General features: G+C 33.0%; 1 pseudogene; it reads right to left on the reverse strand.

Moving 5' to 3' along the window:
- Nucleotides 1–347: 347 nt before the first annotated feature.
- LOC131067268 (uncharacterized) lies at nt 348–1,858 on the reverse strand (annotated as a pseudogene).
- Nucleotides 1,859–25,480: the final 23,622 nt, after the last annotated feature.

The raw sequence follows: 25,480 nt of genomic DNA on the forward strand, positions 1-25,480 counted from the left end.
AAAACTAATTCCACAAATAGATTTGAAGAATGAAAATATACGAGAACTCATAACAACACATTCATATATTCATGTATAGATATGTGGACCCAAATCTAAATGTTTAAACAAGCTAAAAATACATGAAATATAAAACAAATATATTTATAATCAAAGCCTTAAACTTGTTTTGAGAATATACAATGGCATCAAATAGAAAAAAATTATCTGTCAATAAGTTTTTAAAAGAAGTAGGGGAGAAGTTTGCAATCCACTCTAGCTTCTAGATTCTAAATGCTTTGAATTGACTTGACAATCTTGCAAAAAAGTTGGAACCTATCAGCTTCTTCACTTTTCTTTTCACTTTTCTATGTCCCCACCTTTACAAATTCCATAGCAAGTGCATGGGTATGAATGGTGTTGCCACCAAATACAAGCTTACCCGGTTGACGTATTGGAGCTCTTGAAGGGGATCTTGACCTTGCTGATTTAATTTTTGTACTTTTGGGTGATAGAGGTTTTCCATCCAGACGCCTTCCAACTCCAGTGCAAGCACTAAATCTGCATTGAGATTCATCTCCATGTTCTCTAGATGTAATATCTCTTGTTGTTCTTGCACTAGATGTAGTAGTGCAGATATTAGTAGGATTTAATGGCAACCTTTCAGGTTCTTTGTAATCAAGAGGAGGAGCAAAGTCCACTTCCAAATATGTGTCAAACACACTTATGGTAGATTCAGGTTTTGTTTCAACTATATTTATACAATATGTGGTATTGCTATAATCTATCTTAATGGTATCCCCTGTGGTTAAACAAGAGAAGTTCCTCAGAGAAACCTCCAAGAAAGCTTTTGGGTTGGATATGTCTAAAAAATTCTTTATGTGGGGTTGCAATTTCAAACTCGTTCCCTTTGGAAGAGTGGCATGCTTCAATTTAACTTTATCTCTTGGTTGTAGAAGCATATTTTACATTATCCAAAGTGCCATATAAATTATACCCTCCTCAGCCACGAATTCAAGTACTCCACTGTGTGAGATTTGGCCTGTGATGGTATTCTGAAGTTGGAAAAGCATTTGATACTCTATTTCTTGAGATATCAGACAAGAAAGAGGAGACGGAGGCATTATAATTTTGTTGGCTTTTTCCAGCTCTGGTTTGTTAGTATAAATGGGAGGATAACATTGATAGATCTGCTTAAAAGCAGCTGCTTCGGCATACCAATTTCTATCTTCATAAGGCCCTCCATACCTATATCTTCAGTATAAATGGGTAGATAACATTGATAGATCTGCTCAAAAGTAGCAGCTTCTCCATACCAAAGCCCTCTATATCTATATCTTATGTATCCATATCTTCTTTGATAAGATCCATCTTCATGGTCATTCATATCTTCCTCAGGTCATGTATGTCCATCTTCATAATATATTTCTTCCTCATGCACATTTATATCTTCATCAGATGCATCTTCAAGCTTTCTTTCTTCTTCATGTCCATTGATATCTTCACCAAGTTCTACATATCCATATCTTCCTTTATTGTCTTATCTATCTTCATGCACATTCATATCTTCGTCAGATCCATTTCAGGCTTTCTTTCTTCTTCATATCCATTGATATCTTTACCAGGTTCTACATATCCATATCTTCCTTCATTACCTATTCTATCTTCATGAGAACCTTCGCATTCAAATGTCTTTTCCTTACCAACATTATCTAGGTTCTCATTCAAATCTCTCTTCCTTACCAACATTATCCATTTTTGTAAGAACTTTACAGATTTTGAGCTCTCAGATAAATTCCTGTACAGTTACATTTTCTTTATGGTTGGTTCTTAGCAATTAAATATAGATGTCATGTAAGGATTGTGCTAAGTGGTCCATCAAAATATAAATGAACCTATATCACTATTAATATGAAATAAGATTGAGTCCAAGGGGTTGAACTTAACTGGTTAAAACACTGGGTTCTCACTGTGGAGACCCAAGTTCAACTAACAATAGAGACATCTAAAAGTGGAACTCTAAGCTGTGACTCTTGGCCTTCCATAATGGGGTAGGTCTTGGGTATATGAATTTTGAACTTCCTTGATTAATTTTTAAAAAAGAAATGCTAATATATTTTTAGTTTTTGCATCATGCGTACTAATCCATCTTTAAATGATAAATCTTCATTTAAAAGTTTTCTTTGTTTTTCCAAACTCTAATTTTATTTAAAAAGTAAATAGAGGATGTAGATTTATTTTTGTTAAAATGAATAAAATTATAGTCTATATAATATTTTGTGTATTGAATATAATTATAAAGTTATTTGAAGAAATATTTTTAGTACATTGAGTTTTTTTGCTGTTGTTATAGGTGAAGGAATTTTATTTGCAAACAAGCTCAAACAAGATGGTGGCACCAAAGAAAGTTAAAAGTTTGACTATTTATAAGAGATAAAGTAAATGCTTAAGTTTAAAACTACACATAATGTATGTAAATTCCATAATGAGAGAATCAAGTATTCCTATGCATTCAATTTTCCATAAATCATTTATACATAAGATCAAAGTAACTGAATTAACATACATTCCACTGACATAATAATACAATACCCATAAATACATGGCTTCCAATAATGCCATAGATTACAAAGTTACAATATGAAGGTTACATTAAAGTTTGATACAATGACCACAAGGTCTCAACTGAACAATGATCACGAACATGAGCTGGTACATGAACCACAAACCAAGAAACACTAGTGAAGCCTTTCCTCGCCTGAAGATACAATCCAGAACATCCGATGGGAAGTGGCACTACCACCCGACCATGTGATCCTGAAATGGAACCACCCCATCGTGCTAGGAGATAGTAGAAAAACCTCAAGCAAGCAAAGTAAGACAAGTACGAAAGAACTACAAGACTCCACAAACATCCATGTGACTCAACTCACAAAACACTAGTGACTCTAAGGAGAGAGTGTCATCGCGTAGCTTGATGGTTACCATGGTAGGCCTCCTAGATCTCGGCTCTCTGTCCTGGTAACCTCTCCAGGCTTCCGGCTCCACCTAAGTCTCATGCGGACACTACCAATCCTTTTGTGAAGAAAAGGTGGTAATTTTTCCATTCCAAGCCTTCTCGTAACATTATGAGCCCTGTACTAGCACTCACCTATGCATGGGGTACATTATCTTAATTAATATTTATTCCACTCCCCCATAATATATTATTAGGTTATCACTTTTTAGCTGACTTTCGATGGGTTATCCTATCATCCACTTCGGGCATGACCCTCGCTCAAAAGACACTCTCTCTCATAGGACACTAATAGGAAAGATCTCTCTACGAGAACTCTATGGCAAAACAAAGAGCCATAACTAATCCTGACAAACCACAGGTGAAGGATACACAATCACTAACCCAAGATTGACCATTTGGACAAAGCACACAATGGCTCACATCAATAAGGTTATACAACAACACCTAACCAAGGAGATATAATAACATAGGACACAATGACAACTCAACTAGAATTGCAACGAAATTAAGCTTGACTACAAACACCATTTACACAAGATCCTAATACAGGCAATCTTTCCTTAAAACAGCCAAATGCATAAATAACTTGCAATTAAAGATTTTCCAGAAAATAAGAAAATACAATTATATCAATACAAATAAATCAATTTTGTCATTTGTCCAATAAGATTTAAATCAAGCACATGAAAATTAAATCTCCTAACGTTTTCAAGCATAAATATAAAATCTCTAAATTTACGAGCTTTTCTGAAAATACCACCTATAATTTAATTTCATTCATAAAATATAATTTATAACTATAAATTAAATTATATTTATATAATATAATTATATGAATACCTATAAATAATTCACTTATAATTATATTACTAAATATATATTTATCAACTCAGAATTTAATTCCATAGTATTAAAATATTAATACCAAATAACATAATGTCCAAAATAATATTAACTTACATATAATTATATATATACATATATATATATATATATTTATAAATATTTACATAGATATTTCATATATTAATAAGTTAATTTAATACCAAATTAAATATCGTGCACGAATATCGAAACTCTGTATTTCAGACTACAAAGTGAAATTTTAGGGAAGAGTGAATTTTATAATGTCATGTCGATGCCATCGTGCATGGTAGCCCATGCTACCGCTAGTAGCAGATGCTACCATAGGTAGCTTACTACCTAAGTATATATTTTTTTTAAAAATTTTTGTTTAACTTCTTTTTTAAAAAGAAAACCTAATTTACATTAAATTTTATTTTTAATAAAATTTATTTCCAATGAACTGTAATAATCCAATACAATTTTTAAAAAGGAAATTTAATTACTATATATTTTCTAAAAAGAATAATATAGTAAAAATAATTTTTCCCTTAACCTAATTAATCAAATAAATTTAATTGATAATTAAATTTATTTCCAAAGTAAATCAACAATTTCATAGAGAAACAATTATCAAAAAGACTACCATAGCCAATATCGGAACAAATCAAACAAGAGGGATTGTTTCCTTTGGTAAATTCCATACTTCCCAAATCTTGCAATTTACCATGCACAATAAAAATCTGGGCAAAATTGTCATTATCTCAATTTTCTCAAAATTTAATCCACAAACACTCGGGAAATAATCTCTCTTCATAATCTAGAATTTAACTTCAGAAATGGACTTTAGCCAAGAACAGAATTAATCAGACACGATATGACAAACATCTTAACACACACATCATTCAGAAGATAGAAGGAATAGAAATATTTTCTTTAAATCAATCAATTAACAGAAGCCACCCAACCTGGTATAGCTTTCCTGGAAGAAATTTGTAGAAGAGAACCAATCCTTCAACTAGCTTCCAAAAAAAACTTCACCTAAAAACCCTAACTTGTTTCCTGTGTATCTCTAAAATAAAGACCTATTCCCCTTTTTAAACTAACATTCTAGGTTGAATATCTTTTCCCCAAAAACCTAAATTTAGTAATAAAAGAAATTTTATTTTCTTTTCGAATTTTCTAACAAAAAATAAGCTAACATGCAATAATTAAAAATCATTATTCTTTCTTTTCTTTTCTCATTCAAATTAATTAATTTTCTAAATAAAGAAATTAAAGCAATACTTTAATTCTAATTAATTCTTTTATTCATTTATTTATTTATTCTTTTATTTATTTAAAATTCTAGGAAACAATAAATGAAATTAATCTAATTTATTTTTCACTAAAATTTAAATAAAATATATTTCTAATATCATGCAGCTTGTAACTTAATTTATAAACTTTTTTTAATTAATTAAATTTATAATCTCAATGCATACATAATTCAACTATGAGATAACTTCATAAACTTAATTAATTAATTAAATCCATTAAAACACACAAACTGAACAAACCTCAAGCAAATACTCATAAAAAGATCAAACAACAAAATACGAAGGCCAAACTAACTGACAGGATGACCAACTGAAGACACTCACACGAGTGTAAATGAGTAAAACTAGGGTTTACTACTATCTCCTCCACTTCCATCGGAAAATATAAGGCATGCTCAGACCTATGAAGCCAGGTGGAGACGATACCTTGTACCTACCCGGTACTTGTACCTGCAATATCCTGCATCACCGAACCACACATGCATATATATACAATATAGAAAACACGACATACACACCGATGAAGGAGAATCGCGGCGTTCCCTGTCTCACCGAAATGAGTGAAGGAAAATTGTCCCCTTGCATCCAATACACTCGCAGACACACAACATATAATTCCACATCGCATCTATAAAGTAAAGTGACAGTATATAGCAATAATCCATAAAATGCCATAAATCACAAGTACTAAAATACTGCAAATAAATTATGCATCTCATATCCAGATATAGAATGAAATAATGTCATAAAAATATGAATAACAAATCATGGTAATGTATCCACTGAAAACAAACAATAATAAAATATAAGTCTAGTGAGTTCAAATGAGTAGGGGTACTACATTCTCCCCCCCCAAACTAGGTTTACTCCTGGAAGCCTAAACTAAATAAGAATACAACTCCCTCATCTTCATTGCATCCTCCCAAGTCGCTGAGGTCTCATCATTTGGGTCCCATAGGATCCTTACCTGGTTGATGGTGCGACCCTTGAGGATCAGCTTGGCGGTCATCCACCGTTGCAAACACTCTATGGGATCTCCCTGCATCTCCCACTATAGGCTCTGATGCTGCTGGCCTCTGACTACCTGTATTGTGGAAATTTTGAGGGCACTACGTGGCTTTGTGACCAAACTACCCACAAGAGAAGCAAACTCCTCTACCTGGTCCTCTATTACCTGTTGGCCCACTAGACTGTTGGAAACTTCCTTGGCTAGGGGTGTGAGATTCACTCTGTGAGGACTGACTTGAAAAGCCCTAAAATTGTTTTGGTTTCAACAGTTGTTGTTGTTGCTGTCCACCCCTAATGGGTGCCTGAGAAGTCCTAAACGGTGTAGCTGATTAGGACTGATTTCCCTGAGCTCTATTCCCACTGGAAGGTGCACTCCCTATCTGCACTCATGGCTAACCACCAACTTCATGGTTAAGGTTCAGCTCAACTAATCTTTCTTTCACCACGACTATCTCCACTGAAGGTTGCTCAAACACCCTCACTCCTCCACTAATGTGGTCATTCAAACCTCTCAAGAAGTGTTGAACAAGCATAGCCTCATCATTACCAATCCCGACATATTGTTTGAGCTCATAGAACCTGTGCTCATACTGGTCTACTATCATCCCATACTGATGCAAGGCTTAGAAATCATCTCCTTGAGTCTACCTCCACTGGGGTGAGAGAAATCGTGCCCTAAATCTCTCCAAAAATAGTTCCCATGTAACAGTGTTAATGCACACACTGATCTTCTCCTCCTCTAGTCTCCACCAGATAGAAGCAAAATTTTCAAGATGCATGATGGCACATCTCGCCTCGGTGTTTCTACTGTATGGAAACATAGCGAAACACCGATCTAAACCGATGAGCCAGATCACTGCCTTGAGACCAGTACCCATACCATCAAAGTAAGGAGGATTGGACCTCATCAAGTCCTTTATGTGACCCAAGGAAGGTGGATCTCAGACAATTGGAATCTCCCTCCTCCTGGGTGATCTCTCCCCCTCTCTCTCTCCTCTGGAACCTGCTGATGCGACTCCTCAACCTGAGCATGAATAGGCTGCTCAAACTCAAGCCTTTGGCCTAATCTAGCCAGAACCTCCTAAAACATCTGTCTCAGCTCTTCCCTTTCAAGAACCTTCTCTCTTGCATATTGAGGATCCTGATGAACTGACTATTCTGGCTCAACACTCACATGAGTGGGTGGTGATGAAGGACTATGATGGTCAGAACCATGGCCCCATCCTCCACCTCTGCCTCTATTGCAACCACCCGTATGGCCACCTCCCCTAGCTTTCCTAGCCATGACCTAGCACTGTATAGAGAAAACGGTTTAGACCTATGGAAAGGATAAAACAACGGAAACACAAACATTAAGACCTAAGCAAAAAGGTCAACTGAATAGGTTCACTACAAACCCAGAGTACCCAGTGTTGAAACTTGGGCTCTGATACCAAATGTAATGCCCCGCTAGGAACCCTAAAGGAAAACAACACAACTAGGCAACTAAAGGGTGAAATAATTTATTTTTTATCAAGTGCATTAATTATAACCATTGCATGTCTAATAACATAGTGGAAGACTAACACATGATTTCCTAAGGGTTACCAACGAAGATTAATTATAGATTATATCAACACCATGGTTAATCCAATTGTCCATTTAATTAGATAAAGTAAATGCTTAAGTTTAAAACTACACATACATCTAAATTCCATAATGAGAGAATCAAGTATTCCAATGCATTCAATTTTCCATAAATCATTTATACATAAGATCAAAGTAACTGAATAAACATACATTCAATTGACATAATATTACAATATCCATAAATATATGGCTTCCAATAATGCCATAGATTACAAAGTTACAATATCAAAATTACATAAAAGTTTGATACAATGACCACAAGGTCTCAACTGAACAATCATCATGAACATGAGCTGGTACATGAGCCATGAACCAAGAAACATGAGCGAAGCTTTTCCTCACTTGAAGATACAATCTAGAACATTCAATGGGAAGTGGCACTACCACCCGACCATGTGATCCCGAAATGGAACCACCCCACCGTGCTAGGAGATAGTAGAAAACCCTCAAACAAGCAAAGTAAGACAAGTATGAAAGAACTACAAGACTCTGCAAACATCCATGTGAATCAACTCACAATACACTAGTGACTCTAAGGAGAGACTGTCATCGCATAGCTTGATGGTTACCATGGTAGGCCTCGTAGGTCCCGTCTCTCTGTCCTAGTAACCTCTCCAGGCTTCCGACTCCAACTAAGTCTCATGCGGACACTACCAATCCTTTCGTGAAGAAAAGGTGGTAAGTTTGCCATTCTAGGCCTTCTTGTAACATTATGAGCCCTGTACTAGCACTCACCTATGCACGAGGTACATTATCTTAATTAATATTTATTCCTCCCCCCCAATATATTATTAGGTTATCACTTTTTAACTTACTTTCGACAGGTTATCCTGTCATCCACTTCAGGCATGGCCCTCGCTCGAAAGCCACTCTCCCTCATAGGACACTAATAGGAAAGGTCTCTCTGCGAGAACTCTATGGCAAAACAAACAACCATAACTAATCCTGACAAACCATAGGTGAAGGATACACAATAACTAACCCAAGATTGACCATTTGGACAAAACACACAATGGCTCACATCAATAATGTTATACAACAACACCTGACCAAGGAGATATAATAACATAGGACACAATGACAACTCAACTAGAATTGCAACGGAATTAAGCTTGACTGCAAACACCATTTACACAAGATCCTAATACAGACAATCTTTCCTTAAAACAACCAAATGCATAAATAACTTGCAATTAAAGATTTTCTAGAAAATAAGGAAATACAATTATATTAATACAAATGAATCAATTTTGTCATTTGTCCAATAAGATTTAAATCAAGCACATAAAAATTAAATCTCCTAATGTTTTCAAGCATAAATATAAAATCTCTAAATTTACAATCTTTTCTGAAAATACCAACTATAATTTAATTTCATTCATAAAATATAATTTATAACTATAAATTAAATTATATTCATATAATATATAAATAATTCACTTATAATTATATTACAGAATATATATTTATCAACTCGGAATTTAATTCCATAGTATTAAAATATTAATACCAAATATAATAATGTCCAAAATAATATAAACACTTAGAAAATAATTTCTCTTCATAATCTAGAATTTAACTTCAGAAATGGACTTTAGCCAAGAATAGAATTAATCAGACAAGATATGACAAACATCTTAACACATACATCATTCAGAAGATAGAAGGAATAGAAATATTTTCTTTAAATCAATCAATCAACAGAAGCCACCCAACCTGGTATAGCTTTCCTGACCTGTTTCCTATGTATCTCTAAAATAAAGACCTATTCCCCTTTTTAAACTAAAATTCTAGGTTGAATATCTTTTTCCCAAAAACCTAAATTTAGTAATAAAAGAAATTTTATTTTCTTTTCTAATTTTCTAACAAAAGATAAGCTAACATGCAATAATTAAAAAACATTATTCTTTCTTTTCTTTTCTCATGCAAATTAATTAATTTTCTAAATAAACAAATTAAAGCAATACTTTAATTCTAATTAATTCTTTTATTCATTTATTTATTTATTCTTTTATTTATTTAAAATTCTAGGAAACAATAAATGAAATTAATCTAATTTATTTTTCACTAAAATTTAAATAAAATATATTTCTAATATCATGCAGCTTGCAACTTAATTTATAAACTTCTTTTAATTAATTAAATTTATAATCTCAATGCATACATAATTCAAATATGAGATAGCTTCATAGACTTAATTAATTAATTAAATCCACTAAAACACACAAACTAAACAAACCTCAAGAAAATACTCATAAAAAGATCAAATAACAAAATACGAAGGCCAAACTAACTGACAGGATGACCAACTGACGACACTCACACGAGTGTAAATGAGTAAAACTAGGGTCAACTACTATCTCCTCCACTTCCATCAGAAAATATAAGGCACGCTTAGACCTGTGAAGCCAGGTGGAGATGATACCCCGTACCTACCCAGTACTTGTACTTGCAATATCCTGCATCACCGAACCACGCATGCATATATATACAATATAGAAAACATGGCATACACACCGATGAAGGAGAATCACGACGTTCCCTATCTCATGAAAATGAGTGAAGGAAAATCGTCCCCTTGCATCCAATACACTCGCAGAAACACAACATATAATTTCACATTGCATATATAAAGTAAAGTGTGAGTATATAGAAATAATCCATAAAATGTCATAAATCACAAGTACTGAAATACTGTAAATAAATTATGCATCTCATATCCAAATAAAGCATGAAATAATGTCATAAAAATTTGAATAACAAATCATGGTATTGTATCCACTAAAAACAAACAATAATAAAATATAAGTCTAATGAATTCAAACGAGTAGGGGTACTACACTACTCCCTACAATACAACGGTGATACATGCACTACAGGTACCAGAACCCATATTTTTTTCCGGTTAAACCAAACTTGTGTCCTTGAACAAAATAATTAAGAAAGACAAACTATTAGTTTGATAAATTTTGTTGAAAAGGTCTAGGGTCCAAAACTGAGTTAAAATAATTGCTATTTTGAGGTAGGATCCTTTAAACAAATAGTTAATACTCTAAATATTCATTCCTTTGGGTACACGATGTGGGTCAATTCCCTTGATCAATACATTACATTACCTATACATCCATGCTTATATGGACTTCTCACTACCTACATCCATCACTGCCTACTTGATCCATAATAAATTACAACCAAGAGTGACATCTAACTACGACTCTCTCTAAAAGCTATATAAGAGCAATTTTGGGTGTACATGTTGAGAATATGCATCCCACAATAGACATAAAATCTATTTTCGAGTATTCTCTATTGCTAAACATATAATTGAAATAAGTAGGGAAAACGAGTTAAAATATTGAATTAATAGATTGATTAGTTTAATGTTAATGCTTAGTGTAGACGTATAAAAATGACCATATTCCTAAATGAATATTTAATGTTCATTCCTCTATTTAGTTAAATCTAATTTGATTAAATCACCCACATTCTTCTATTTCAATAAATAAATTATTTAATTTATTTAGTTAAATTCACTTAATCCCTTTACAAACATTTAATTGAATAAATCATTTTATTTAACTAAATCCCTTCTTCTTACTTTTTAATTAAATTTACATTTAATTAATAGTTTACCCAAAATTGAATAAATCTAATTTATTTAATTTCCCAACTTGCAACCAAATTGAAATAAAGCAATTTATTTTAATTATTTCTATTTTCCATCACCCACTTGCATTTTCCTACATCTCTCACTTGCATCCTGAACCCTGTTCCTAATTTCTTCTAGAATCCATCTAATCCTAATCAATTAACCCAAACCCATCCATTATCCCTTTTTCCTAAATTTGAGGAGGTCACATCTCAAATTTGGAGTAAAGTCTTCAAAAGGCATTAAAGCCTTTATCTATTGAACAAGCTAACTTGTTGAATACCCCCAAATTTGGAAGGACTCTTACAAATTTGTCCCCAAAGTCTTCAAATCATTAATGGTTAACTAACCCTTAGTGGCATGGCTAGAGACTTTTTGACTAACTTAACTTTCATCTAACGTAGGGGTCTCATCAAGCATTCATTGCTTTGACCATGGTTATCCCTTTAACCTTGAAACAAGATTTTACCCCTTGGATAAAAGCTTTATCCATTGGATAACCCTAACCTAACCTGAACCATTACCTCCTAAGGTAACCATAAGGTCTTCTCAAGAATTTAATGCTTCTTTCATCTCCTCTCACCCAGTCTTATGTTGACAATTGTCACCATTTCATTGGTGAAAATTGTAAACATGGATTGATAACTTTCAATCCTGACCCTTGATAAGATTATCCAATCTTGACCATCCATTGCCCTATTTTCACTATAAATAGAGCTCTCATTCCTCCATTTTAAGGATCCATGCAAGCTTTTAGTATCTCATTTATGCTAAAATTTATCAATACATCTAGCTTCTCTTTGTAATAGGAATTAATCTAATAAGAATTTTAGACTATTTCCTTTATCATTAGCTTAAATCATAAACTAGTATATCATGTTAGGATAGTATTTCTACGAATATTTTCATTTTATAATCTAGTTTATTGCATTTGCAGAATCATGCATAGATAGGATGCATTTCATAATTAAATCAATCATAAGCATCCCTCGTTCTTGCATTCGTCATCCCTAAGCCACTTTGCTCAGTGATTTGAGAGCAAAGGCATTGGCTTGAGGGACCTTGTGCGATAGAGAACCATGGAACCAACCTTGGGAAGCTGAGTCATTCTTCATGACTCCATAACTTGCCCCAAGAAGTATCATGGGTGTGTGAGCAAGCCTCTTTGAGACCACATTTTTGCATTTTAAGTTTCATTGACCCGTTTTTCCCGCACACACTTAGTGATAGATTTTGTGAAGAATTAATTGCAATACTAAATCTAGCATGGGAAAATACAATAATGATGAAATAAATTCAAATACAAACAAGAAGAGAATAATTATATTCCAATATCAAAATTCATGGTTCATCCACATAAAATCCAAATGAAATGAATACACATATAGGCTCTAGGATGGAAAGTCTAGGGTAACATGTGTCCAATAGGTGCTGAGTTAGCTACAACAAACTATTAAACTAACTCAACATGTGGGAACAAAGGTATCAAGTTTACTTAGCTTGATGAGGAAGTGGTGGCATGTAACTACAATTAATCAATGAGTAAGTGAGGTAGAGGTTGCATATACTTTTTTTAATACATGTTCTCTTATTTCCTAGATTTAAAAGTAATCAAGACAAATTATTTAAGCAAAATAAACCATTTTGAATAATCTAGACTTATTAATAGATTATTTCTTATTTTTTATATGAAATAAAATACTTATTCAATTGAAATAAGTTGGATTCATTATAAATAAAAATTAAATATATCATATTTTCTTAAAAAGCCTTAGAATTCAAATTTATTTATATAGATATTTTAAATATCACTTAATAATAAGTCAAAATTATTTGAAATTACTCATTAAATTTAAATATAAAGATAAATATGCAATTACACTATCACCTCCCCCATAGTACACCTTAGGAAAGAAGAGATGTGTTCCCCAAAGATGGGCCATATGAGATACACAAGTACAATTTATAAGAACCCTAAAACAAAAAGAGGGTGTAGCCCTCAAAAAAAAAAAAAATGTAGGAGAAAACTTCATTATAAGGAGAGGAAAGATAATGGCTAGAAATCCATATAGGGTTTGGCCTATCTATGACTTCACAAATGATAGATATAATGCGGGAGTAAAATGTCACATAATAAATTTTGACTTAAGTTCATTTGCAATGAATATTGTTTCTTCCCTTTTAAAGAATGAAACTTTAAGACATTAAACAGTTTAGTTCCCACTCAATTAGTAAGTTTTATGAATGAATTAGGATGAGGGTGTCAAGAAGTTGACCATATATATTAGTGCGAATGATGAAATATGACTAAAATTGATCAATAGGATCATGCATAATGCATGTAATTTGGGAATGGTGATAGTTTTGAATGTAGATGGAAGAGTTGAAACAATTAAATTAAGGTTGTAGCGTCATAAATTGTACACCCTTGCTAGGGTGGTACAATTCCACGCTTGGTTTAGCACCCGCCTCAGTGTGTTTTGCATCTTGCATTTCTAATCTCCTTTAAGTATTTAATTAATTAATTTAATTAAATGTAAATCATATTTTCACCTCTTCACATGTTGTAAAGTTGGGCACTTTATCCTAAGTGTGCCCCTTTTCATTGTATTCCTTAAATTAATCATTAAATCATAAAGCCTAATTATATCTTATTTTGATCTTTAAGGCCCAATTTCGCATATCAAAATATCTTGAAATCAGATATAACTTTGAGATTTTCTCTATAATCATAATATCTGGAGGCCCTGAAAATTTGGTGAAAAGTTGGTCAGAACATGTGCACTTTGCAAACGGTCCCCGACATTTTTCCTAAAATTTTGGGAGCATAATCCTATGATATTATAATGTGTAACCCCAAAAGTTTGGCCATAACTTCAAATCCTAGGTCGGCCTAAAGATGAAATTAATATCTAGTGTTTCATACATAATTTCTCTATTTCTTCATTTGAAGGGGTCCTTCTAAGAACCCGAGAGTTGGTTTTTGGAGCGTAAAGAGTCTTCTATGTAGCGAAAGAGAAGATCTTTTAAAGTATTTTACTAAATTCATCAATAAAGAATTCATAAACTCTTATTCCATCAATTGGGGGCTTATTAAGATGTAGGAAAGCAATAGGAGATCATCGACTAAAGATTGGCTTGTACCTCTCCCTTAGGGTTTGGTATTGTTTCATGTTGTTTCCATGTCTTGGTATGAGCTTCATTATATAAATTTGATTCACATTCATTCTTTAGCTCAATTTTCATTATTGATTTAGGGCATTTCTATTATCAATTACAAGCAATTAGGGTTTACTCTTTATGGCTAGATTGTTTTCTCTCATCCTGGGATCTTGCACACACACAAGGGTCTTGCACACACACAAGGTTCTTGCACACACTATTTTAATTTACAAATTGGCTATTAATTGAGGTGGAAATCACCAAAATGGGAGTTTGATTAGGAAAAACCCTACATAGCCACCTAAAACCCTATTTTTCAACTACAGGTGCAGATTCGAATCCGAGTGTTGCTGCAACTTTCAGGGTTGGCAGAGCACACAGAGATTATTTCAGAGGGAAAATATCATCAAAAAACCCTGGGACAAGGGCATGGCACCCTAGTCCTCCTTGTTTTCAACAAGGTTTGATAGAGCAATAGGCTTTAGATCTCAGTTCCCAATTCTGCAGGTATAACTCCATATCTGCAGAACCAGGACAATGGTGTAGCACCCTGGTCTTGGATATTTTGGCTCAAATTTTAGACACAGGTCCACCTCTTAATTTTCCTCTTGATCTTTACTTTTTAGTAGCATATCATTTATTCTCAGTCTTGCATTTTCAGATTAGGGTTACTAGTGTATACTTGCATCTTTCGTATCTCTGATTTGCAACAAGGGAATAGAAACCCTAAAGGGTAATCCTCGACTCCATCTTCCTCACAAGAAGTAGTTGAAGCTTTTTAGCCTCCTAGGCTCTTTTGTATTCCATGAGTGTGTATGTAAGAGTGGGATTAGGTTTTGGTTGCCTAGTCTAACTTTTTCCCCTACACGTCTTTTGTGAACCCGACATGAATCCAATTTCATTTTCATTGCATTGCATTGTTAGATCTAGATATAGTATCTTTTCATTTTCGCTTCATAAACATAAAATTCCAAAAAAAAAGTAAAAAATTTGAGAAAAAGAAAAAAAAGAGCTTTCCTTTTACCTGCATTGTGTGTTTAAATTTAATTCAATTTTTATTTCAAAATGTCAGATCTCTATTTGCAAGATATTTATTCTTTTGATGATGTATGCAATTGTGTTGATTATGAGTTTAGTAATGATTAATTGGATGAATCTCTAGAAGAGTGTTTGAACCCTAAGCCTTCTAAACCCTCATTTTGCCAAAAACTAATCAACCTTGTTACTATGCCATTTCATGGTGATGAGAAAGAAAAGTTGAATGATTCCTCTCATGGATACATTCCTATCAACTCCTCTGCTAGAACTAGTGACATGGCTACTTACAAAAAGTCCCTTTATGAGGATGTGTCTCCTTTTGAATCAAAAGATAAACCTTTCAACCGATATGACCATGCTTTGTTGGATGATGCTCTTGATGACTTTATGTCTTTGTCTAAATATTCAAACAAAAACAATACATCTTTAAAAAGGCTAATCAACATGATAAATGTGAATGAACATAGCGAGTCTCTTTTTATGGTCCAAGGTTCTTATCCTTCCTCAACTTCACGTCTCTCTAATCAACCCATTTTCACTGTTCAAGGTGGATATAGTCATGATTCCTTTAGTACTCCTAACAAACCTATCATTATTATGCAAGGAAGAAATCCCTCTAAGATTCTTTATAGTTATGCTAAACAATTAACTAAGGAGAATCATCATGCAGTTTCCCATACCTATAACACAAGAAATAATAGGCAACCTAATCCTCGTTTGGTTATCCCAACATCTCTTCCTGATCCTTAACCTATTCTTCCTCAAGCACCCCGTATCTCACAAACTCTCGGCAACGGATATGATCTCATTGAACAACATAAAGCTACTCCTGCCAAGTTATCCCTTTGGGATTTGATTCAAAATTCCTCAACCTATCATGGAATGTTACAAGATCCTTGAAAACTTTGAATGTCCCATCCAATAATATGACAATGTTGATTGGTGATTCCTTTGTAAATTTTTGCAAGCTTTTGGCTTCAACAATTGATGGGTCAATTGGATTTTTGAATGCATTTCGACACTAAAGTTCTCTATTCTTATAAATGGTATTCCTGAAGGATATTTTCCATCTTCCAAAGGCATAAGACAAGGAGATCCCCTATCCCCATTTCTTTTCAACATTATGGTAGAGGCCTTGGGTAAAGCCATCAAAGACATGCACAATAGAGGTTTAATAAAAGGCATCAAAATAGCTAGAAACTTCTCAGCAACATACCAATAGTTTGTTGATGATAATATTTTGTTGAGGGCAGCCAATTCAAGAGAAGCGACTCGTCTTCAAATCATCCTTCCCTCATATGGTAAGGCTTTGGGTCAGGTTATTAATAGAGAGAAGTCAAAAATATATTTCTTCTCAACTCCTAAAACAAAAAGCAAAATTTTGAACATCTTCAACTGCAAGAAAGGGAGCCTTCCTTGTATCTATCTTGGAATCCCAATCGATAGAGGATTGAGAAATTCAAAAATTTGGGATCCCTTGAAGCTAAAATTGGAGCATAGTACAAATTCATGGAAATGTAAATGGCTTTCATGGGCTGGAAGATTGGTTATGCCACAAGTAGTAATTTCAGCACTTCCCATCTACCTTCTCTCTTAGCTTGCCCTAACAACAGGGATGAACTCTTTCTTCATTCAAAAAATGAGGAATTTTTTTTGGCAAAGCTCAAAGGAGAGGCATAGAATTGCCCTAATAGCTTGGGATAAAATTTGTAAACCAAAGACCTTGGGTGGCTTGGGAATTCGTAATCAACATTTCCAAAACCAAGCCTTAGGAGCTACGCTAATGCGGATGATGACTAAAGACCCATCAATAAGATGGGTAAAACTTATGTATGCAAAATACATTACAGATGGGAATTTAATAAATTTCATGAGAAACAATAATCCGCCTAAAGGATCCAAGATATGGAATTTCATAATCAAATGCAAACCTCTAGTGGCTGACTATATCTCTTGGGATGTTCATGATGGCTCTTCATGCTTATTTTGGGAGGATTCTTGGGGTGGTTACCTAAGCATTGCCAACTTGATTTCTATCAAATACACAAGAGATTGGCTTAAACTAAATTGGGGAATCTACATTATGGACTATTTTTTATTTTTTTTGAGAAAGATCCTTTTGCTTGGTCTTGGAAAATATATGAGGAGCTACCCCTCCCTCCCAATGAAGTTGATAAACTCCTACATATTATCAAAAATTGGAAATTGTTTCTCAAAAGTGGCCATGACTCTTTAATCTGGACCTCATCTAAATTAGGTCAATACATAGCCAAGGTGGGCTATAATCTTCTAGCTAATCAACTTGAGCATAATGACCTTGGAATTCCAAACAAATTGAAATTTTTAGGAGTAGTAGATTCATTTCGAAAGTAGGGGCTTTTGCTTGGTTAGAAATGAGAAAGAAAATTCTTACTATAGACAGGCTCCAGAAAATGGACTTTGAAGGCCCTTCAAGATGCATTCTTTGCAAGGCACATGAGGAATCAGTGAACCGCCTTCTCCTTAATTGTCCTTTTTCAACCAAGTGTTGGAGGTGGCTTTGTGCTAAGATAGGCTAGACCACTTCTCTTCCCAACGACATTGTTTTTCTTTTCCAAGGATGGCCAATCAGACCTAAGGATGGTCTTCTCAGCCCTTTATGGAGACAATCCTTCCAGCCTCTTATGGGAGATATGGAAAGAGTGAAATAGGAGGATTTTTGACAACAAAGTCAAGAAGAAAGAATCAGTTCTCAACTCCATTTAAAGTTCAATTATTTAGAATATCAATTGCGAACTGGCACTTAATCCCAATCCCAATAGGAATTTCATAGACTGGGATGGTAAGATTAGACTTAGATGGAATGGCATTAAAATTCTCCCATTTACTAGTAAAAATGATGAATATAGAAGCTCCGTTGTTTGGTCTCCACCAAAGACAGGCTGGTTAAAGCTCAAATTTGACAGTGCATCAAAAGGCAATCCAGATCCATTCAGAATAGGTTATGTTATTAAGGGTCACAATGGAACTTTTATAGGCAAATTAGCTATTCCTATCCTCCCAGATACTAATAATATGATGGAATTCAAATCCCTTCTTATGGGTCTTGTTGAGTGTTCTAAGAGAGGTATCAAGGACATTGAAATTGAAGGTGATTCAGCTATAGTGATCAATGCAATCAGATCTGAGAGTACTCCGAACTAGCGTCTACAAGCTTTATTGGAAAATATATAAGTATCGATGTTGGATTTGTTTGACAAATTGTCATGAAGGCATATTTATAGGGAAGCCAATACATAGGCAAATTTGCTCTCCAAGTCAGTAGCTAAAGGGTTTGAATTAAGTTGGTGGGCGAATGATATTAGGATATGACAGAACATCTAATTATCTGCAGATTATTATCTAGCATTTACCTGCCATTGCAATTTCAAATTCAATTTTCTAATGGCTTCTAAGATGTTTGACTGACTTCATAAACAAAATACTCTTCTTTAATCAATGGAATTAGAACATTGAGCAGAATCAACCATTGCCTACACAAGCCTATCTATGCCTTCATCTCATTGTAGAGATTGATGTCATCCAGTTGGCTGATGAAATGACAATCAGAGCTTGTTCTATCTCTAGTATGAATTTGAATTTGAAATTTGAAATTTGAAAGCTAGACAATGCAATATTTAATAGAAGTGAAGTGGTCAAGTTGACAATTGAGTTGGCATTTGAACTTATTTGGAAGAAGACCAAATTTAATATTCTTGACTCTAACACCATGCCATCTTCAATTTAATTGAAAACCAATCTCGACAAGATTATTGATTGAGATGGTAGCATCTCTACCAAGGTGGTAAGTCTAGTACTCAATTTATTTTCTGCACTCAGGAAGCTTTTAAGGCAAGTATGGGTGGCATTCACCTAGCTAACTACCACCACCAAAATTTCAAGTGGATGCTTTGATCCAAGTGGAGTAATTTATGCTCCTATCATTTAGCCATCAAATCCGGCCACTTGGCAGACAATTATTCTCATTCCCTATCAATTATCGGGTTTTCTTTCTCCCAAGGCAGTATGCATTTGATTCAACAGGTTTATCTTGGATATGATACCTACCTTTCAAAGAAATCCATCGCATCATGATTAAGTTCCCTAGCTTTAAATCTCTTTCCATTTCTCCCACCTTCTGCCTTGTCATCTTTCACAGATATTTGGCCCGAAAAATTCACTATCTTCGACATCTGACAATGGCTGCTTCAATAAAGCATATTATCAGAGCATTTTCAGAACCCTCATCCTTTTTTGGTGTGGACACTCTGGTGCCATTAGAGAGCCCACTTAGACAAGCTAATTTCAAGGAGATTACGAACCAGAGGCTAAAAAGAACCCTTCAAACAATAGATGAAATGGTTATTATAGTCGTGAAGATGATTCTGGACAGGGGTCACACGGAAAGAAAAGAGTACTACAGAGACAACACTCAAATCTCCCCAAGATTCATGGCATCTCTACTAGACAATCAAATGCCAAAGGCCGAGGTTAGAGACCTAGTTAAAAGCCTTTTTTTCTTGAATCTTTTGGTTGGCCTTGGCAAAGTTTTGGGGTATGCAATTCTTGGGGTTGGCCTTCCTAGGCTGGGAGATCTTGCCTCAGTATCAAATACACAGGAAGCACTTACATTTTATCCCTTTCTCTTAGACCTCAAGGGCCCTTCACTCATGAGAAAGACAATTGCCATGGCATGCTCCTTCCTTAAATGGAAATTCTTGATAGGCCAAAGTAAAGACTCGGAAAAAGAGGATGAGTTTAAAGACTTTGCTATCCTAAATGGTTGGCAGAGTGATCTAGTAAGTGGAAGTGGGTCGACAAGCCAAGGTGGCGGACATGGACGTGGTCAATACAGGAGTCGCAGGTAGCACAACCAAGGTGGCGGCCATACTGGTGGATGTGGAAGAGGTCGTGGCAGAGTTGAGGGTCATGGACGCTGAGGTGGTGGCAGCTACAATCAGCCCTCCCCAACCCCTCTTTTTGGGTCTACACCCTAATAGCATTCCTAAATATAGAAGAAGATATGTTTTTGGTTTAAGTCTCATCTTTATTAAAACTATCTGCATAATCTGTTTAGATGCATAGTTGAACTTTTCAATTTTTTTGTATATCTGATGAACTCTCGTTATTTTGTGGGATGCTTAAAATTTAAAAATTAGATAATCCCCTGTCATGGTGGATTTGATAGGGCCTGAATTTTGTAAATATTGAATCTTTTTTCTAATATAAAAATTCTTGCTGATTAAAAAAAAAAAAACATTACCCATAACACAATCCAAACTGATATTAATAATATGTTGATGATATCAGAAATATATATGCAACAAAAAAAAAGAGAAGTTTATTTGTGAGTGTTTTGACAACAACATCTCTGTGTGCTAAGAAAAGTGATTTTTCTAGGCACTAGTAAAAGAGAGCTCTAAGAAGCTCCAAGTGTTTATTGTTTGGGTGCAGCTCTAGAATGCTGGAAATCAGTTAGTAAAGCATTTCTAATTAGTAGTTGTTATTTTTTGAATTTTAGTTTAATCTTTTAAAGGAGTGTAATCTCCAGTTTTAATAGAAGAAATCATTGCCAGTATCCTACTTTTTGTTTTATATTTCTAATTCCTTTTGCACAAAATTTCCATACACTTGCAACATTGGTGGTTCAAATTTGTAGTATTTTACCATATTTAATAAATATTGGTATTAACCTCTTTTTTCATATAATTTTAACTATAATAAATATTGCTATAATATTGTGTTTCTTTTGAATAATTTATTAATATGTAAAATCATTTTCATTGTGGTTGTATTTTCACATACACTTAAAAGTGAAGTAAAAGGTTCATTGTTGTTGTATAGGAAAATGATTAAATTTTATACAAAAGAAAAAAATTAAATTCTATTTTATTTTCAATTCAATAAAATTTGTAAATGATAATACTATATATTATGTCGGTTTCCTATTTATTTGGTTATTATGTCAGATTGTTTATACTATTTCTATAGTAAAAATTAATTACACTTCTTTTTCTCTACACTACTTATGCAATCCAATAGTATTTAACTTATACTATAAATACAAATTTAACTATTAAATCATTTGAAAAATCAAATGTAATTCAGTAAAACACATTGCAGATCCAATAATCATGCTTAATGTAGTTCATAAGATTATATTACAATTTGTATTTATAATAATAAATAATCAATCTGTCAAAATATTCTACTAAAAATCACTTGATCATCAATATTAATCAATAACTTAATCAATATTAAATTCTCATTTTTTTTGTCGAAGACGTCTTATTTGAAATGGACCGAGCTAATTTGCAACATCCTCGATTCAAACTGCTCGAAAAGGGATGAAAGACGATTACATTCATCTTGACTATTCTTTATTGTTGCTGAAGTTTTCATATTTATTGTGGATTGGGAACCGTTGGCGTTACACCGAGCAATATAAGAGGCAGTGCACATTGTGCTGAAAATGAATTGTTTGCCACTTGCTAAGTGATAAGACATGAAATTTTACCATCAACTTTTTATGAAGATTACCGAATAGAAATACTTTAACTTTTGCCAACTCATCATGCACGTCTCCCAATGCATTAAATGGCATGCCTCATCATTGGAGGAGGTTTTAGAGCATGAAGTTCGCGAGTTTAATGTGATAATAGTAGTTTATCATAAAAAAGTCCTTTCAGTACAACAATTCAGCAAGGGCATGAAGTGCGTGAGCTGTCAGCCTAGCGAGGGCCTTCACAAAGTATTTTTTGAACCTCTTGGTCTAAGAGTGAAGAACTGAGGGGTATCCATTATGATGTCGAAGCCTTGCATTAAACAAGACCTGATCTCTGAAATATTTATTCATTAAAAAAGTTACAAATTATAATAAGAATAGTTTTTTATTGAATTGTGATTTTCATATAAATAACATATTTGTATTTGTTATAGATTTTTTTTAATTAGATTAAAATTTGTATTTTTCATTATTTTAGAACTTTTTTTAGATTTTCTTTTTATACAATGATTAGTACATAGCTAGTGGGCTTTAGTGTGGAAGTTGCAGATAATATGATTGTTACTTGATTTCATGTGTACAAATACTTAGATATTGACCTTGACATGGTGTAATTAAAATTATTAAAGATTATTTATATATTTATATAATTAAGTTGAATTTGAATTACTTATTAAATTTTGTATTGCAACAAATATTAAATTAATAATAACTATATTCAAGTGTAGATTAAATTAATAATAATTATATTCTTATTATTATATTAGATCTTGTTTTAAAACAATTACATCACAATGATATTTCAACATTTTTAAGTTTTCAGGTACATTAAAATAATGTTTAGTTTTTTTTAATTTTCTTTCCAAATTCCTCATGTAGTTTGATAATGTGAAAATTTGATAAATCTAAACTTATTTATTTATTTTATATATGTTACAAGTAACTACCAAAATAAATTTTGCCTTTATTATTGAAACTAGGTGAAAATATTTTGAAGCTAATTAATTGATTATTAATTAATTGTGAAAATCTTACCATTACAAGGTAACAAATCTTTTACTTTTGAAGTAATTTATGCATAGCTCTTGGTTGGTTAAGTTAGTATTATGCTAACCCAATTTAATACTATTAAATTTTGATAACATTGCAAGATTAAAACAATAATAGAGTAATAACATAATATAATATAAAACATTATTAATATAGTCATAAAAATTATAAAATAGTAACATAATTTTTAAAATAAAAATATTCTAATAATTAAAATATTAATATTGATAATAATATAATAAGTCAACACTATAATATATTAGTAATTAGAATAATAAAAAATAATTAAACAAAAATAAGTGAAAAAATAATATAATGAATATTAGTAAAATGTAATGTAAAAAAAAAATTGTTCTCACCTACACGTAAATATTTAAGTTTTCTTTACTACTATTTAAGTATAATTTTTTATTTGTTCTAATGACATTCTCAAATAAATATTAAATTTTAGATGCATTATAGTATTCTTAATTGAAAAAAATAAGTCATTTGAAATATGTAATTACTCTAGCACCTCCCCCATACTCAACTTAGGAAAGAAGAGATGCGTTCCCCAAAGATAGGTCATATGAAGTACACATGTACAAGTTATTAGAACCCTAGAATAAAAAGAGGGTGTAACCCTTTAAAAAATAAAAAACTCGTATGATAAAAATTAATCAAAAGGAGTGGAAAGATAATGGCTTGAAAACCCTATAGGATATTACCTATCTATGACTTCAAAAAGGAGAGGTATAATACAAGAATAGAATGTCACATAATAACTTTTGTATTAGGTCCATTCGCAATGAATGAATTAGGATGAGTGTGTCTAGAAGTTGATCATATGTGTCAGTGTCACTGTTGAAATATGACTAAAATTGATGAATGGGACAATGCATAATGCATGTAATTTGAGAATGGTGTTAATTTTGAATGTAGATGGAAGAGTTGAAATAATTGAATTAAGGCATGTCAAGATATAAGTATAATATAAAAAACAAGAAATATGAGGCTTATAATTGTTAGTAATTTAGGGACTCAAGCTCCCAAGATCACCTATTAAACCAAAATATCCTTCTACAAAAGAGAAAAGAAAGAGCATAATTTTTCCAATAATAGATGTATAATATGTTAGATCAAATATGCTAAATGAAAACATCTACGCAATAGAAAAAGTACATATGAGACCTTTCTTATATAGGAAAGAACGAGAGATAGGACTAACTAGGATGATGGAAGGTGTCTTAATCTTATGAAATGAGACAATTAGGGAATAAGATCACATGTGTTTCTAAAAATACTCCTAGAGCCCTAAGTAAACTAAAAATGTGAACATGCATAAATAGGGCCTAATTAGAAACTTGTTGGATATTGTTCCTTGTTGATACCAATAGCCCCTTTAAGTGTAACTTAAGGACAATGGTGAATTAATACAAATGAGGAAAATATGGAAATATGGGACTTGCTTTAATAGACCATGTTAGGTTTGCAAATACAATCTCTCATAAGTGAAGAAAATGAGAAAACCCAATAGAACAAAATTCCTCCACAATTGAGAGAAAATACAAGAAAGTGAAAAAAGAAAGGACTCAATATGACCCATTCCTTTGAAAGTGAAAATTAGAGATTGCATAAAATTAAAGACAAATGTGTTGATCTATTCCTTTAAAACAAATAAGACTAGTGAATTCACACCCATCAAGTTCGAAGCCATTTTATTGTATAAATGTGTGACCAAATGGAATAATGGGCAGCTAGAACCACCAAATGTACTCATGTTGGTAAATTAGAGAGAAGATGAAGATAGGGCAAGCTTAAGTAGAATCACAAACATGAGGTGTAAATTGGACTGGTTACAATTTACGATGCTACAAGAACACATCATGGGCACTTGGTATTTCCTTCTCATTCTTAATTGTCACCTTCAAGAATATCCAATCATGAAGCTAGATTTTCTTTAACACATCAACACACATATTCAATGTGATCTTGATCACCTTGTGCTCAAGAACCACTTCCATATTTACAACATCAACTACTTGTATGTATGCCTTCACACATTCATTTCAATAAAAATGTCTATTTAACACATTAAACTTTAAAACTTAAATGTTATATTACAATATGAATAGCATTTCCTACCAAAGTACGTAGCACCACAGTTCTCCTCACAGACACACCTAAGCCCACCAGGTCTACTACATCACATTCAAATGTCATGTCCTTATCAAACTCTTATGCACATGTGGACCTTGTGGACAAAATCACTATTTTTTCCT

This window comes from Cryptomeria japonica, unplaced genomic scaffold, assembly GCF_030272615.1.
Source record: "Cryptomeria japonica unplaced genomic scaffold, Sugi_1.0 HiC_scaffold_160, whole genome shotgun sequence".
Lineage (NCBI taxonomy): Eukaryota > Viridiplantae > Streptophyta > Pinopsida > Cupressales > Cupressaceae > Cryptomeria > Cryptomeria japonica.